This window comes from Manis pentadactyla, chromosome 12, assembly GCF_030020395.1.
Source record: "Manis pentadactyla isolate mManPen7 chromosome 12, mManPen7.hap1, whole genome shotgun sequence".
Taxonomy (NCBI): domain Eukaryota; kingdom Metazoa; phylum Chordata; class Mammalia; order Pholidota; family Manidae; genus Manis; species Manis pentadactyla.
Genome location: NC_080030.1, coordinates 73,878,333 through 73,893,915, shown reverse-complemented (window position 1 = coordinate 73,893,915; position 15,583 = coordinate 73,878,333).

Below are 15,583 nucleotides of genomic sequence, written 5' to 3'. Positions count from 1 at the left end.
CGAAATTTCTATGCTGGAGAAGTGGTGGTTTAAATATTAGAAGATTGAGGTGACTACAACATTAAACTTTCTGAATTCTGACCTTTGAGCATGTTAAACTTAAGCCTTAATAAAACCAGTAGTCCATATTATATAGTCAGAATTAAAATGGACTTTTAGGCCTATAGTCCTGTTTGAATCAGAGTCATCTGTGGAGGTAAAAGTTGTACATTCCTAGGCCCTTCTCAATTTAGGTTAATAAACACTGAGTTTCAATCTGAATTTTAAAACAGTGAAATCTCACGCCAGTGACACTTGCGATTCTGATGTACACTTCTGGTTAAGAACCTCTTTCTTACAGGTTGTAAAGTTTATGTATTATGGTGTTCCTTTACTCTTCTAATTAACCAGTCTGAAGGGATCTGAATTCTTAGGGTTGTACACTATCTGCAAGAGAACCATAAGTCCACATTTGTGTTCATGTGATACCTTCTCTGTAATAATTCATAATGATTGACTTGGGGACTCCAGGTAGGGGCAGTCAGGTTTCATACAATCATCTTGTCACTGCAGTTTTAGAGGATTGAATTTTAACCCCAGTGGGAATCACTTGTGCTATTAAATAGCTGCTTCCATTAAAAAAAAATACATATACCACATACCCACAAACACAGCAGTATCAATCTCACATTTATTTTTGGAGTCAGACCTCATGATTAAAATCAAATTATTTAAGAATATCATTGAGGGATTTGATACTTTCCACAAGCCCTAATCTCAACCCATAAAAGGGAATAACAATAATATTCAGCATTTCTGAGCCAGAGAAAAGTTCAAAAGTTTGTGTTGGTGAGATTTTGCTTTTCCTAGGGAGAGATGCTTTTTGAAGCTAATCAGCAGATGCATAAGAACTTGAAAGACCTGTTCAGTTTAGTTTAGGAAATGGCATGGGGAGCACTGTAGTGCTGAGGTGAGTGAAGACTTGACCTTGAAGAGTCAAGTAATTCCACCTCCCCCAATAAATGATTTTTAAGTCTAAGTTTTATACGGTTTTTTTACGGGTATTCAAGTAGATTTTCACCTTTATCATTTTAGAATGTAGGCAGAAACTAATATGGAAATGAAAGCAAACTGGTAAGTTTTAGTGATACTCTCAAGTATTTTCATCTACAGTAAATACTAACTTTACTGTTAATATTTTTTGGCTTTATATTCTGAGAATTAACTAAAGACTCTGCTTCTCAAACTGGAGAGCACATAATCCCAGGATGTGCAAAAGTGTGGCTAGTGGTATTTGAAATTGGCCCATCTTGGGTTATCGCTTTTGCTCTTCAGCCAAGTTTGGGAAAATTTTTGTTTTTGTTTTTCTGTTCTAGCTAAGTTGTATAAAATATTAGAAGATTGAGGTGGCTAGAACATTAAACTTTCTGAATTCTGCATTCTGAAATGCTGTATTAAAATACTGGGTTGAAAACAAACACAAATTTATTCATTGCTGTATTCCTGTAACAATGTCTGGCACTGACTAGGTACCTAATATTTACTGAGTTAATGAATTATGGATTTGAATGCAAAATCTTCATGCATCTGAAAGATAAAGAAGTGTTCTGTTTGCCAATGCAGCTTTGAGTAGTGCTTCTAGATTTCAGCATTAGTTCATGTTCTTCAGCCAGCTGGGATCCCTTCAAGTGAATAAATACTGATATAAGGCAATTCTAAAAGGTTATATAAACATTTCTTAGAGTGAGACCAAGAGGAATGATCAATAACATCTCTTCCACATGAAATTAATTGCAGCATCACAAATTCCACAGATATATGTGCCAAAAAGCAAGGAGATGATTCTTAGTGTCCAGAGAAAGAACATTGTGGGTTTTCAGTAATTACATGCTAGCCCATTGTTAGGTGTTACGAAGGTGCAAACAGAAAGCAGGTAAACTACTTCAAGTAGCTCATGGTGTTTTTCTTTCAGAGGAAATATATGTCAGCCAGCAAGGTAGGTATTATATGATTATGTATTAAAATGACTCACTTCAAGAACTGTAATTTAGAGAGACTATTGAGGCTATAGTGATGAAGTTATTTACAAATGACACATGAAGTGCCAGGTCATATAAATATGAGAAAGTGAGTGACACTAGCTCATTGCTGCTTCAGTACCTATGTGAGGATAACATGAAAGAATGCTGCAAAGAAGATAAATAGTGAAGTTTACAGGCTTCTGTTTCATGTCACTTTGTTGGGAAAACTCAGCAAAGGACTAAGAAAGAAAAAGAGAATGCACTAAATCCCCTCCATTAAAAGAAAAGGAAAATGCTGGTGGAAGGTCAAGAATATTATAAAAAAGATAACAAATCATATTTTAAAATAACAATGCTGTGCAGAGCCATATTCTTATGTGAGGTCAAAGGAAAATCAGTAATTAATTTAAAATTTGGGTATTCATGAATTTTACAGTAATTTTATTTTTTTTTAAATTCTGCATTAAAATAGTACTTCTCTTAATTACTGAGTTTTAGGTACCTGCTTACATTTTGTACGTGAAGTAAGTGCCTCACTTACCTCACCATAGTCCTTGGTAGTTCAGAAAAGTGATCTGGGTTGCTTGGCCTCCCCAGGAATGTTACAGGGGAAGGTCTGGAGGTGGAACCATGTGGAACTTTCCAGTAAGAAGGGCTTCTTTGTGTAAGTGGAGGTGCTCAGTGGACAAACAAAATGAAGCCATTTATTACCAACCCCAAGCAGATAGTTCAGCTAAAGCAGTCAGGGATATGGAAATGACTGGAGTGTGGACTGCTACCACATGCCCAAGATGGGGAAAGGCAGGATATGGGCTGTGGCCATTCCAGTCCAAACATACCTCAATGTGATGTAATCATTAAAGTGAATTATACTCCAAATTTGGTATTGTCTTTAATAGATTGATTCTTGTAGAACTCATTTTGAAAGTAATGAATCTAGAACATTTTCTACCTGTACTTTTGGGATAAAGTTTTTTAAAACAAACTTGTTATTAATTTGTATGTATCTTCAGACATGTAAGTTTTGTTTTCAAAAGTATTAGAAGGATCTATCTCTGTTTATCTAAAGGCTGTTAAGATATTAATATTTAAGGGTGTTTTCTTTAAAAGCTAAATAAAGATTTACCTTATTGCCAAGCCCTTTATAATGACATTGAAGACAGTATAGCCATATTCTCAGAGGTATGCATTTTATGTCTGTCCATTTCCCAGCAATTTTCAATTTATGGGATTCTGTTAGAGACAGGAAGTGTCTCTGCATGTGTAATTTTTAGGTGGGGAGATTGGGAATTCTCTCTGTCTGACTTTGGAGCTCAATGGGTAATGAACCCACACACAGAAGCTTGCACACAAATGGGAAAAAGTGAGGATTTTAATATTTAATACTTAATATTTCAGTTCACTAAACTTTAATGCATTGCATAGTGTGAGCATCTGTGAGATGGTTATGGTGGAAAGGGTGAGACTTGGAATCAGGGTCTTTTAACTGGGAGATTGAGAAATTTCCTCATCTGTAAGATGGGGATTATAATACTTGGTTAATGTGAAAAAAATTATATAAAAGGAAAACTAAACATACTCAAAATTGGTCATTTAACAGGGAAATTCTTTCAGGGCTTTATCTACAAGTCTCTCCCAGCTCACCCTTTCCACATGATTTTACCTGCCCCTAAATGAATAAATGATAGTGAAGAAATACACTGCTATGGACTGGAGGTTTGTGTCTCTCTCCAAATTCAAATGTTGAAATCCTAACCCTCAATGTAGTGATGATAGGGGCTAGGGCCTTTGGGAGATGATGAGTGGGATCAGTGCTCTTACAAAAAGAGGCCCTTGAAAGCACTCTTGCTTGCCCCTTCTGCCTTGTGAGGTCACAGTAGGAGGACAGCCGAGAAAGTGGGTTCTCACCAGATGTGAATCTGCATGTGTCATTCTTGGGCTTCCCAGCCTCAGAACTATGAGAAATTTCTGCTGTTTGTAAGCCGTTCAGTCTATGGTATTTTGTTTATAGTAGCCTGAAAAGATTAAGACAAACATTCCTTCATCTTCCTTTGCCATTATTTCATAAAAATTCAAATGCAGGAAAAATCAAAAGACTGTTTAACAGTGTGGGTGACACCTCCTTTAGCTAAACTTGCACAAATATTGCCCTGCATTTGCCTCTGCAGTGGCAAGATGGTCTTAAGTTAGAACAGTTGTGAAGGGACAGCCCCTGAGATCCCTGTTTGATCAGCTGTGGTTTTGGTTGGACTGCACTGCACCCAGCCTCTCCCTCTGCCCAGTCATACTTCCTTCAGTCCCACATAGCTATTGTCCCTGAGAGCCCCTCCCTGTCTGCATGCTCATCTCAGCTGGTTTCCTGGGAGACAATGACCGTTCACATCTTACATGTGTTGAATTAAGGCCAGGGTGACCTACGGCAGGACAGCCACAGAGAGAGCAGATCTTGCTGAGGGCAGTGTTTGGTAGGACAGGTCTTGAGCTCATGCCCTTGGTTACCCACAGACCCCAAGTGGTGCTGGAGAAGTCGTTTGGTGGGCTTTGGAAATGTGTGGGAACATTTTTAGTTTCATAATATATCAGTGTGGGAAGAAGCCAGGATACTAGACCATTTCTGATCTGAGGACTGTCCTAGAAGCCAAAAAACTGAACCCTGCCTGAATTTCTATGTCCTGTTGGCCTTTTGTGGCTGTGAAAAATCCATATGACTACCTTAATGTTGTTGACCCAATTCCATTTTGCATATATAACTTTGTTTTGCAGTTTTAATAACCACTGATTGTTTTAAGAATGCAATTACCATGTAAATTGAGGAAGGATTGTACTTGGCTGTGATCAGAACCTATCAAGAGTTTTGAACATTTAAAAAATAACATTGCTGATAATAGTGCCTCGTATCACACCTGAGTTACCAAAGCAATGTTTCTTTTTTATGCATTAATGCTTGTATTTGTGGTAATTCTATTAATAGATGAAATGATGTGGCTGTTTGTTATATTTTATAGTAATATTTGAGTACTTCATATATAGATGCATATTTTTCTTTCTAATTAGGGCATTAACTTTTTTTCAAATGTCAAATAGGTCATGTTATTAATTTATCTTGGGAAAGCAAAGGAGTTACAATTTTTAAATAAGGATTTCACAATAACATGCTTTACACTCATTGGAATTTCTAAAATTAAAAAGATGGAGAATCCCATCTTTGGTTGGTGAGGATGTGGAGGAACTGGAACTCTCTCACACTGATATGGAAGTATAAAATTCTTCAAAACTTGGAAAACTGAGTTTCTTACAGTAAATCACACATCTACTCTAAATAAAATGAGCCAGTATTCCTAGGTATTTATGCAAGAGATATAAAAATGTGTAAGTGTATATTAAAAACATCTTGTACAAGAATATTGATAGTAACTTTGTTTCTAATTGTCTCAATCTGTAAACATCCTAAATGTCCAACAAGAGCTAAATGGACCAATGGTGTTTTATTTATGCAACAGAACACTACTCAGCAATAAAAAGGAGTAAACTATTGGTACACATTAAAACATGGATGAAACTGAAGTTAGCAAAAGATAATTACTATTATGTATATGAAGTTTTAGAACAGGAAAAGCTGACTTATTTTGATTAAGAAAATCAAAGCAGTGGTTACTTCTGAGGTATGGGGGATTTCCTGGCAAAGGGTACATGGAAACTTTCCCGGTAGAGGGAAATGTATATGTTTTAAAAAAATCGGAGGGGCGGAAGATGGCGGCGTGAGTAGAGCAGCGGAAATCTCCTCCCAAAACCACATATATCTATGAAAATATAACAAAGACAACCCTTCCTAGAATAAAGACCAGAGGACACAGGACAATATCCAGACCACATCCGCACCTGAGAGAACCCAGCGCCTCGCGAAGGGGGTAAGATACAAGCCCCGGCCCCGCGGGAGCTGAGCGCCCATCCCCCCAGCTCCCGGTGCGGGAGAAGAATAGGCAGAGCGGGAGGGAGACGGAGCACAGGGCTGCCAAACACCCAGCCCCAGCCATCCGGGCCAGAGTGCAGGGCCCTCGATACTAGGAAAACAGGGCAGCAAGAACAGTGAGCGGGCACTGGAGGCCGGGCGCTGGAGGACATAAGAAAAGCGCGCGACCATTTTTTTTTTTTTTTTGCTTTTTTGCTGTTTTGTTTGGGCGAGTGCTTTTTGGAAGTCTTAAAGGGATACGGACCCCAATACTAGGGAAACAGGGCAGAAAGACCGGTGAGCAGAGGCCTGAGGCTGGCACTGGAGAATAAAGAAAAACGAGCGACCACCTTTTTTTTTTTTTAATTTAAAAAATTTTTTTCTTTTTCTTTTTTTTTTTTTTTGGTGGTCGTTGTTTTGTTTTGGCGGGTGCTTTTTGGAAGTCTTAAAGGGACAGGGCGGGTCACTTAATCCAGAGGTAGGGAATCCGGGGATCTCTGGGCACCCTAACCCCTGGGCTGCAGGGAGCAGGTAGACCCCTTACGGAGATAAATAGCCTCCCAGCCGCTCCTGCTCCAACGCGACTCCACCATCTTGGAGTAGCTGCCCGAGCCAGGCCACGCCCACAGCAACAGCGGAGATTAACTCCATAGCAGCCGGGCAGGAAGCAGAAACCCTGTCTGCGCGCAGCTGCGCAGCACAAGCCACTAGAGGTCGCTGTTCTCCCAGGAGAGGAGGCCACAAACCAACAAGAAGGGAAGTTCTTCCAGCCATCACTCGTCCCAGCTCTGCAAACTATTCCTATCACCATGAAAAGGCAAAGCTACAGGCAGACAAAGATCACAGAGACAACACCAGAGAAGGAGATAGACCTAACCAGTCTTCCTGAAAAAGAATTCAAAATAAGAATCATAAACATGCTGACAGAGATGCAGAGAAATACGCAAGAGAAATGGGATGAAGTCCGGAAGGACATAACAGATGCCAGAAAGGAGATCGCAGAAATGAAACCAACTCTGGAAGGGTTTATAAGCAGAATGGATAGAATGCAAGAGGCCATTGACGGAATTGAAATCAGAGAACAGGAACGCATAGAAGCTGACATAGAGAGAGACAAAAGGATCTCCAGGAATGAAACAATATTAAGAGAACTGTGTGACCAATCCAAAAGGAACAATATCCGTATTATAGGGGTCCCAGAAGAAGAAGAGAGAGGAAAAGAGATGGAAAGTATCTTAGAAGAAATAATTGCTGAAAACTTCCCCACACTGGGGGAGGAAATAATCGAACAGACCACGGAAATACACAGAACCCCCAACAGAAAGGATCCAAGAAGGACAACACCAAGACACATAATAATTAAAATGGCAAAGATCAAGGACAAAGAAAGAGTGTTAAAGGCAGCTAGAGAGAAAAAGGTCACCTATAAAGGGAAACCCATCAGGCTAACATCAGACTTCTCAACAGAAACCCTACAGGCCAGAAGAGAATGGCATGATATATTTAATACAATGAAACAGAAGGGCCTTGAACCAAGGATACTGTATCCAGCACGACTATCATTCAAATATGACGGTGGGATTAAACAATTCCCAGACAAACAAAAGCTGAGGGAATTTGCTTTCCACAAACCACCTCTACAGAACATCTTACAGGGACTGCTCTAGATGGGCGCACTCCAAGAAAGAGCACAGCACAAAACACCCAACATATAAAGAATCAAGGAGGAGGAACAAGAAGGGAGAGAAGAAAAGAATCTCCAGACAGTGTATATAACAGCTCAATAAGCGAGCTAAGTTAGGCAGTAAGATACTAAAGAGGCTAACCTTGAACCTTTGGTAACCACGAATTTAAAGCCTGCAATGGCAATAAGTACATATCTTTCAATAGTCACCCTAAATGTTAATGGGTTGAATGCACCAATCATAAGACACAGAGTAACAGAATGGATAAAAAAGCAAGACCCATCTATATGCTGCTTACAAGAAACTCACCTCAAACCCAAAGACATGTACAGACTAAATTCAAGGGATGGAAAAACATATTTCAAGCAAACAACAGTGAGAAGAAAGCAGGGGTTGCAGTACTAATATCAGACAAAATAGACTTCAAAACAAAGAAAGTAACAAGAGATAAAGAAGGACACTACATAATGATAAAGGGCTCAGTCAAACAAGAGGATATAACCATTCTAAATATATATGCACCCAACACAGGAGCACCAGCATATGTGAAACAAATACTAACAGAACTAAAGGGGGATATAGAATGCAATGCATTCATTCTAGGAGACTTCAACACACCACTCACCCCAAGAGATAGATCCACTGGGCAGAAAATAAGTAAGGACACGGAAGCACTGAACAACACAGTAGAGCAGATGGACCTAATAGATATCTATAGAACTCTACATCCAAAAGCAGCGGGATATACATTCTTCTCAAGTGCACATGGAACATTCTCCAGAATAGACCACATACTAGGCCACAAAAAGAGCCTCAGAAAATTCCAAAAGATTGAAATCCTACCAACCAACTTTTCAGACCACAAAGGCATACAACTAGAAATAAACTGTACAAAGAAAGCAAAGAGGCTCACAAACACATGGAGGCTTAACAACACGCTCCTAAATAATCAATGGATCAATGACCAAATCAAAATGGAGATCCAGCAATATATGGAAACAAATGACAACAACAACACTAAGCCCCAACTTCTGTGGGACACAGCAAAAGCAGTCTTAAGAGGAAAGTATATAGCAATCCAAGCATATTTTAAAAAGGAAGAGCAATCCCAAATGAATGGTCTAATGTCACAATTATCGAAATTGGAAAAAGAAGAACAGATGAGGCCTAAGGTCAGCAGAAGGAGGGACATAATAAAGATCAGAGAAGAAATAAATAAAATTGAGAAGAATAAAACAATAGCAAAAATCAATGAAACCAAGAGCTGGTTCTTCGAGAAAATAAAATAGATAAGCCTCTAGCCAGACTTATTAAGAAGAAAAGAGAGTCAACACAAATCAACAGTATCAGAAACGAGAAAGGAAAAATCACGACGGACCCCACGGAAATGCAAAGAATTATTGGAGAATACTATGAAAACCTATATGCTAACAAGCTGGGAAACCTAGGAGAAATGGACAACTTCCTAGAAAAATACAACCTTCCAAGATTGACCCAGGAAGAAACAGAAAATCTAAACAGACCAATTACCAGCAACGAAATTGAAGCGGTAATCAAAAAACTACCAAAGAACAAAACACCCGGGCCAGATGGATTTACCTCGGAATTTTATCAGACATACAGGGAAGACATAATACCCATTCTCCTTAAAGTTTTCCAAAAAGTAGAGGAGGAGGGGATACTCCCAAACTCATTCTATGAAGCTAACATCACTCTAATACCAAAACCAGGCAAAGACCCCACCAAAAAAGAAAACTACAGACCAATATCCCTGATGAACGTAGATGTAAAAATACTCAACAAAATATTAGCAAACCGATTTCAAAAATACATCAAAAGGATCATACACCATGACCAAGTGGGATTCATCCCAGGGATGCAAGGATGGTACAACATTCGAAAGTCCATCAACATCATCCACCACATCAACAAAAAGAAAGACAAGAACCACATGATCATCTCCATAGATGCTGAAAAAGCATTTGACAAAGTTCAACATCCATTCATGTTAAAAACTCTCAGCAAAATGGGAATAGAGGGCAAGTACCTCAACATAATAAAGGCCATCTATGATAAACCCACAGCCAACATTATATTGAACAGCGAGAAGCTGAAAGCATTTCCTCTGAGATCGGGAACTAGACAGGGATGCCCACTCTCTCCACTGTTATTTAACATAGTACTGGAGGTCCTAGCCACGGCAATCAGACAAAACAAAGAAATACAAGGAATCCAGATTGGTAAAGAAGAAGTTAAACTGTCACTATTTGCAGATGACATGATACTGTACATAAAAAACCCTAAAGACTCCACCCCAAAACTACTAGAACTGATATCGGAATACAGCAAAGTTGCAGGATACAAAATCAGCACACAGAAATCTGTAGCTTTCCTATATACTAACAATGAACCAACAGAAAGAGAAATCAGGAAAACAATTCCATTCACAATTGCATCAAAAAAAATAAAATACCTAGGAATAAACCTAACCAAAGAAGTGAAAGACTTATACTCTGAAAACTACAAGTCACTCTTAAGAGAAATTAAAGGGGACACTAACAGATGGAAACTCATCCCATGCTCGTGGTTAGGAAGAATTAATATCGTCAAAATGGCCATCCTACCCAAAGCAATATACAGATTTGATGCAATCCCTATGAAACTACCAGCAACATTCTTCAATGAACTGGAACAAATAATTCAAAAATTCATATGGAAACACCAAAGACCCCGAATAGCCAAAGCAATCCTGAGAAAGAAGAATAAAGTAGGGGGGATCTCACTCCCCAACTTCAAGCTCTACTATAAAGCCATAGTAATCAAGACAATTTGGTACTGGCACAAGAGCAGAGCCACAGACCAATGGAACAGACTAGAGAATCCAGACATTAACCCAGACATATATGGTCAATTAATATTTGATAAAGGAGCCATGGACATACAATGGCGAAATGACAGTCTCTTCAGCAGGTGGTGCTGACAAAACTGGACAGCTACATGTAGGAGAATGAAACTGGACCATTGTCTAACCCCATATACAAAAGTAAACTCAAAATGGATGAAAGACCTGAATGTAAGCCATGAAACCATTAAACTCTTGGAAGAAAACATAGGCGAAAACCTCTTAGACATAAACATGAGTGACCTCTTCTTGAACATATCTCCCCAGGCAAGGAAAACAACAGCAAAAATGAACAAGTGGGACTATATTAAGCTGAAAAGCTTCTGTACAGCAAAAGACACCATCAATAGAACAAAAAGGAACCCTACAGTATGGGAGAATATATTTGAAAATGACACATCTGATAAAGGCTTGACATCCAGAATATATAAAGAGCTCACACGCCTCAACAAACAAAAAACAAATAACCCAATTAAAAAATGGGCAGAGGAACTGAACAGACAGTTCTCCAAAAAAGAAATACAGATGGCCAACAGACACATGAAAAGATGCTCCACATCGCTAATTATCAGAGAAATACAAATTAAAACTACAATGAGGTATCACCTCACACCAGTAAGGATGGCTGCCATCCAAAAGACAAACAACAACAAATGTTGGTGAGGCTGTGGAGAAAGGGGAACCCTCCTACATTGCTGGTGGGAATGTAAGTTAGTTCAACCATTGTGGAAAGCAGTATGGAGGTACATCAAAATGTTCAAAACACACTTACCATTTGACCCAGGAATTGCACTCCTAGGAATTTACCCTAAGAATGCAGCAATCAAGTTTGAGATAGACAGATGCACCCCTATGTTTATCGCAGCACTCTTTACAATAGCCAAGAATTGGAAGCAACCTAAATGTCCATCGATAGATGAATGGATAAAGAAGAAGTGGTACATATACACAATAGAATACTACTCAGCCATAAGAAAAGGGCAAATCCAATCATTTGCAGCAACATGGATGGAGCTGGAGGGTATTATGCTCAGTGAAACAAGCCAAGTGGAGAAAGAGAAATACCAAATGATTTCACTTACCTGTGGAATATAAGAACAAAGGAAAAGCTGAAGGAATAAAACAGCAGCAGAATCACAGAACTCAAGAATGGACTAACAGGTACCAAAGGGAAAGGGACTGGGGAGGATGGGTGGGTAGGGAGGGATAAGGCTGGGGGAGAAGTAGGGGGGTATTAAGATTAACATGCATGGGGGGGTAGGAGAAAAGGGAGGGCTGTACAACACAGAGAAGGCAAGTAGTGATTCTACAACATTTTGCTATGCTGATGGACAGTGACTGTAAAGAGGTTTATAGGGGAGACCTGGTATAGGGGAGAGCCTAGTAAACATAATATTCGTCATGTAAGTGTAGATTAGTGATACCAAAAACAAAGCAAAACAAAACCAAACCCAAAAAAAAGGGCAGTTCCTGTGTGGTAACCTCCAATGAGGTCTACACAAGGGTATAAAGGGCATATAAAGTGTAGGCAAAGGGTCTGTTTGTGTTTACACAGAGGATCAAAGCCTAATTGGGCTACCCTGAAAATGAACTAAGATACGATATGAAAGAGAACTTCCAACATCAGCACTCTCTGGAAGACTCATGCCAGAAGATGATCATCAAAAAACCCCAACAAAGATCCACGCACTGCTACAGCTGTAGATGCACTCATCCCACCAGTTCCTGGACTTGCCATGGGAATGAGGAAGGAGATATCTAAGCTGGCCTGTGCAAACAGTAAAACAACAAATTTGACTGGATCTATACTGTTGGAACTCAATCAAGAATTAGGAGAAGTGCAAATTGTAGCGCTCCAAAATCTTACAACTACAGACTATTTACTGTTAAAAGAACATATGGGATGTGAACATTCCCCAGGAATGGGTTGTTTTAATTTGTCTGATTTCTCTCAGACTGTTCAAGTTCAGTTGGACAATATCCACCATATCATAGATAAGTTTTCACAAATGCCTAAGGTGCCTAACTGGTTTACTTGGTTTCACTGGAGATGGCTGGTAATTACAGATATGCTTTGGTTATGTAACTATACTCCTATTATGTTAATGTGTGTGTGCAATTTAAGTAGTAGCTTAAAACCTATACATGCTGAAGTTACTCTACAAGAAGATATGTCAAAGAAATAATCAATCTTCCCATGTTTTCTTCCGCCTGCTACTTCTATAGCTTTTCTTCTTCCTTCCTAATTACAACCCTTAAATAGAATTCGTGCCTCATTTCAAATTTACCGAGTATCATAATTCTTCCAAGTGGTAAAGATACCTCAAGACAAATGCTGGGCATAGAAGCTACAGGGCATAAATAAGTAAAGAAATAAAAAGCTAACCTTTTCAAACAATAAGGCTTCCCTCTCACTTACCAACTTCACATTTCCCTGTATGGCCCCGGAAGATGACTGGTTAGCCAGAGACGGGTAAGATTCCTCAAGGGAGGAACAACCTAAGACAGGCACAGTCGCAGGGGGGCCATCAGGTGAGAAATTGGGGATCAACAGAGGTGAGGCTTAGAACCTCACCCCCCCTGTTCTGAGAGAAATCTTCTGCATACGTGGATGTTTTATTGCCCTTGTCTAGCTTGGATTAACACATAGTCTACAGGCACACACCTGATCATCTACATTTGCTCTCTTACAACACTAAACTATGTTTTCTACCTTTATCTTGTATCTACCTACCACTTCAGCATTTTATTAAAAATAATAATAATAAAGAGAGAAATGTGGTATCCACATATAAATCAAGTATAAAAACCAAATGAGTATTCATATTTGAACTGACTGTTTATAGTTCATAATGCATGAGCAAAACCGAAAGTTTCTGTGATGACTGCCCTTGTACTGTTCACTATGTAAGTTATTCATTGTGTAAGAATTTGTTCTCCATGTAAGAACTTGTTTGTTATGCCTCAGAAGATTGGAGACTGACGAAAATTAGCCTTGGGGTGGATTAATGATTGTGCATTGAGCATTGACTCCCCTATACAGAATTTTATTGTCGTTAACAACCATTTGATCAATAAATATGAGAGATGCCCTCAAAAAAAAAAAAACAAAAAAAACAGGACAGACTTCCAATGGTAAAATAAATAAGTAACCGGGATGTAATGTATAGCATAAGGAATATAGTCAAGATATTGTAACAGCTTGGTAGGGTGATAGCTGGAACCTAGAATTATGTATATAAATGTTTTATCACTGTGTTGTACACTTGAAACTAATGTAATGTAATACTGTGCATCAACTACCCTTCAATAAAAAATAATTGTTAAAAAAAAAAATCCATCAGTTGTGCATTTAACATAATAAGTTTTATAGTATGTATACCATACTGCAATTTAAACAGTATAGAGGAAAAAATGGAAATAAAAAAAATGGTGAGGCCATGATAGGGTTGGGGATTGTTTTTCTAGGATACAGAGAAGTTACATGAAGCACCTGTGAAGGATGATGTGCTAAGAGAATCTACTGACAAAAGATGACCTGGGGATAATGGGGTCCTGAATGGGAGGAACTTAAGACATTAGAGAAAGTGAGTTCTATGGTCAGCAGCAGTAGTTGCCAATTCATGCAACAGACAGTGGTGCTCAGGGCCCAGTGCAATGAGGGACATCTTAGTGGAGGTCAGCCAAGCTTCAGTTGTCAGGAAGCAAGCCCAGACTAAAAGGGCCTCCCTCCAACAATATGTAGACTCCCAAGTTCCATTTGTGTCACATGGCCTTTTTGGAATGAGGAATAGGAGGGAAGATCTGTTGAGAGAAGAGAAAGCCTTGAGAGGGAGTTTAAATCATCTCAAAGTAAATCGATGTCCTTCCCTTGATATTGGGAAAGGGGGATTTAATGAATATGATGTAATTGGTTGTAGAATATTGAGAAATTTTTTTTTCCCACACACTACTGAGTCATAGATTGTAACCTGTTTACTGGGTTGTAGGGACCTTTTAAAGCCATGTGTTGAATTTGAATCATTTCTACTAGGAAGTGGCTTCTAGGGAGCAAGTTCCTTAGCTAATGAATAAACATAGAGGATGCTCTATTAAAGGTATATGTGAGTATGGAAGTCATGTAGGTCCTGCAGTTATACTTTAAGAATATTAAGTATTAATTTATATTTTTATGATGAAAAACTAAGCACATGCTCAAGCTTATCAAACAAGGTTGTGAAATTTATGTGAATTTCATTCTGAGTTACAATATGATACAAATACATTACTACCATTTCATAGAAATTATTGTTCACAATACAGTCACTTTGGCCAAGCACAGGTCATATTCCTCAGATTGCTTGTACTAGTGGATATGTAAATAATGTTAAATTTAAATACCTGCTTTGATCATGAAAGGTCACTCTCACTATCTAGCATACAGAATGAGTAAATTGTCTTGAAAATGCTCTATTCTCAGGTGCTGTCTAGTGGTTAAAGAACCTATTGTGTTTTTAGCTGCCAGTACAGCTCTGCAACTGTGGCGTACTCCAGGGACATGGGGGCAAAATAAAAAACAAATAATAGGAAAATATATCTCCTATCTGAATGCTTCTTTGTTTCTCCTCCAGAAAAATTCCTGACTCTGTTTACTCTTGTATCCTCAGCTAATTGTGTGTATGTGTTTCCAGAGTTTATAGATGTTGGGAAGATGGGGGCTGTACCAGCATACTTGAACTGCAGTTTGAGGGTTAGTTTTGATTCTAGGATTTTATGAAACTTTGGGCACTTTTGATGGGCTTTAAGCTTTCTCTGACCACAAGATTGATCTCAACAAAATCCTGACCTCCCAGGTAGGATTCTGTCTTTATTGGAGTATATGTAATTTTTTTTTTTAAGTGGGAAAAACCTGTTTATTTCTTACAAGCAATCCACTTCTGCTTTCCCATGTCTCTCGCAACCCAGCTGCAGAAGAGGCTCCCCCCCAACCTCTCCAGTCCAGATATGCCCTTGCTGGCCCTTGTAATCACCTATTGATATGGAGATGGTTACTTCTCTCCACCCCTTG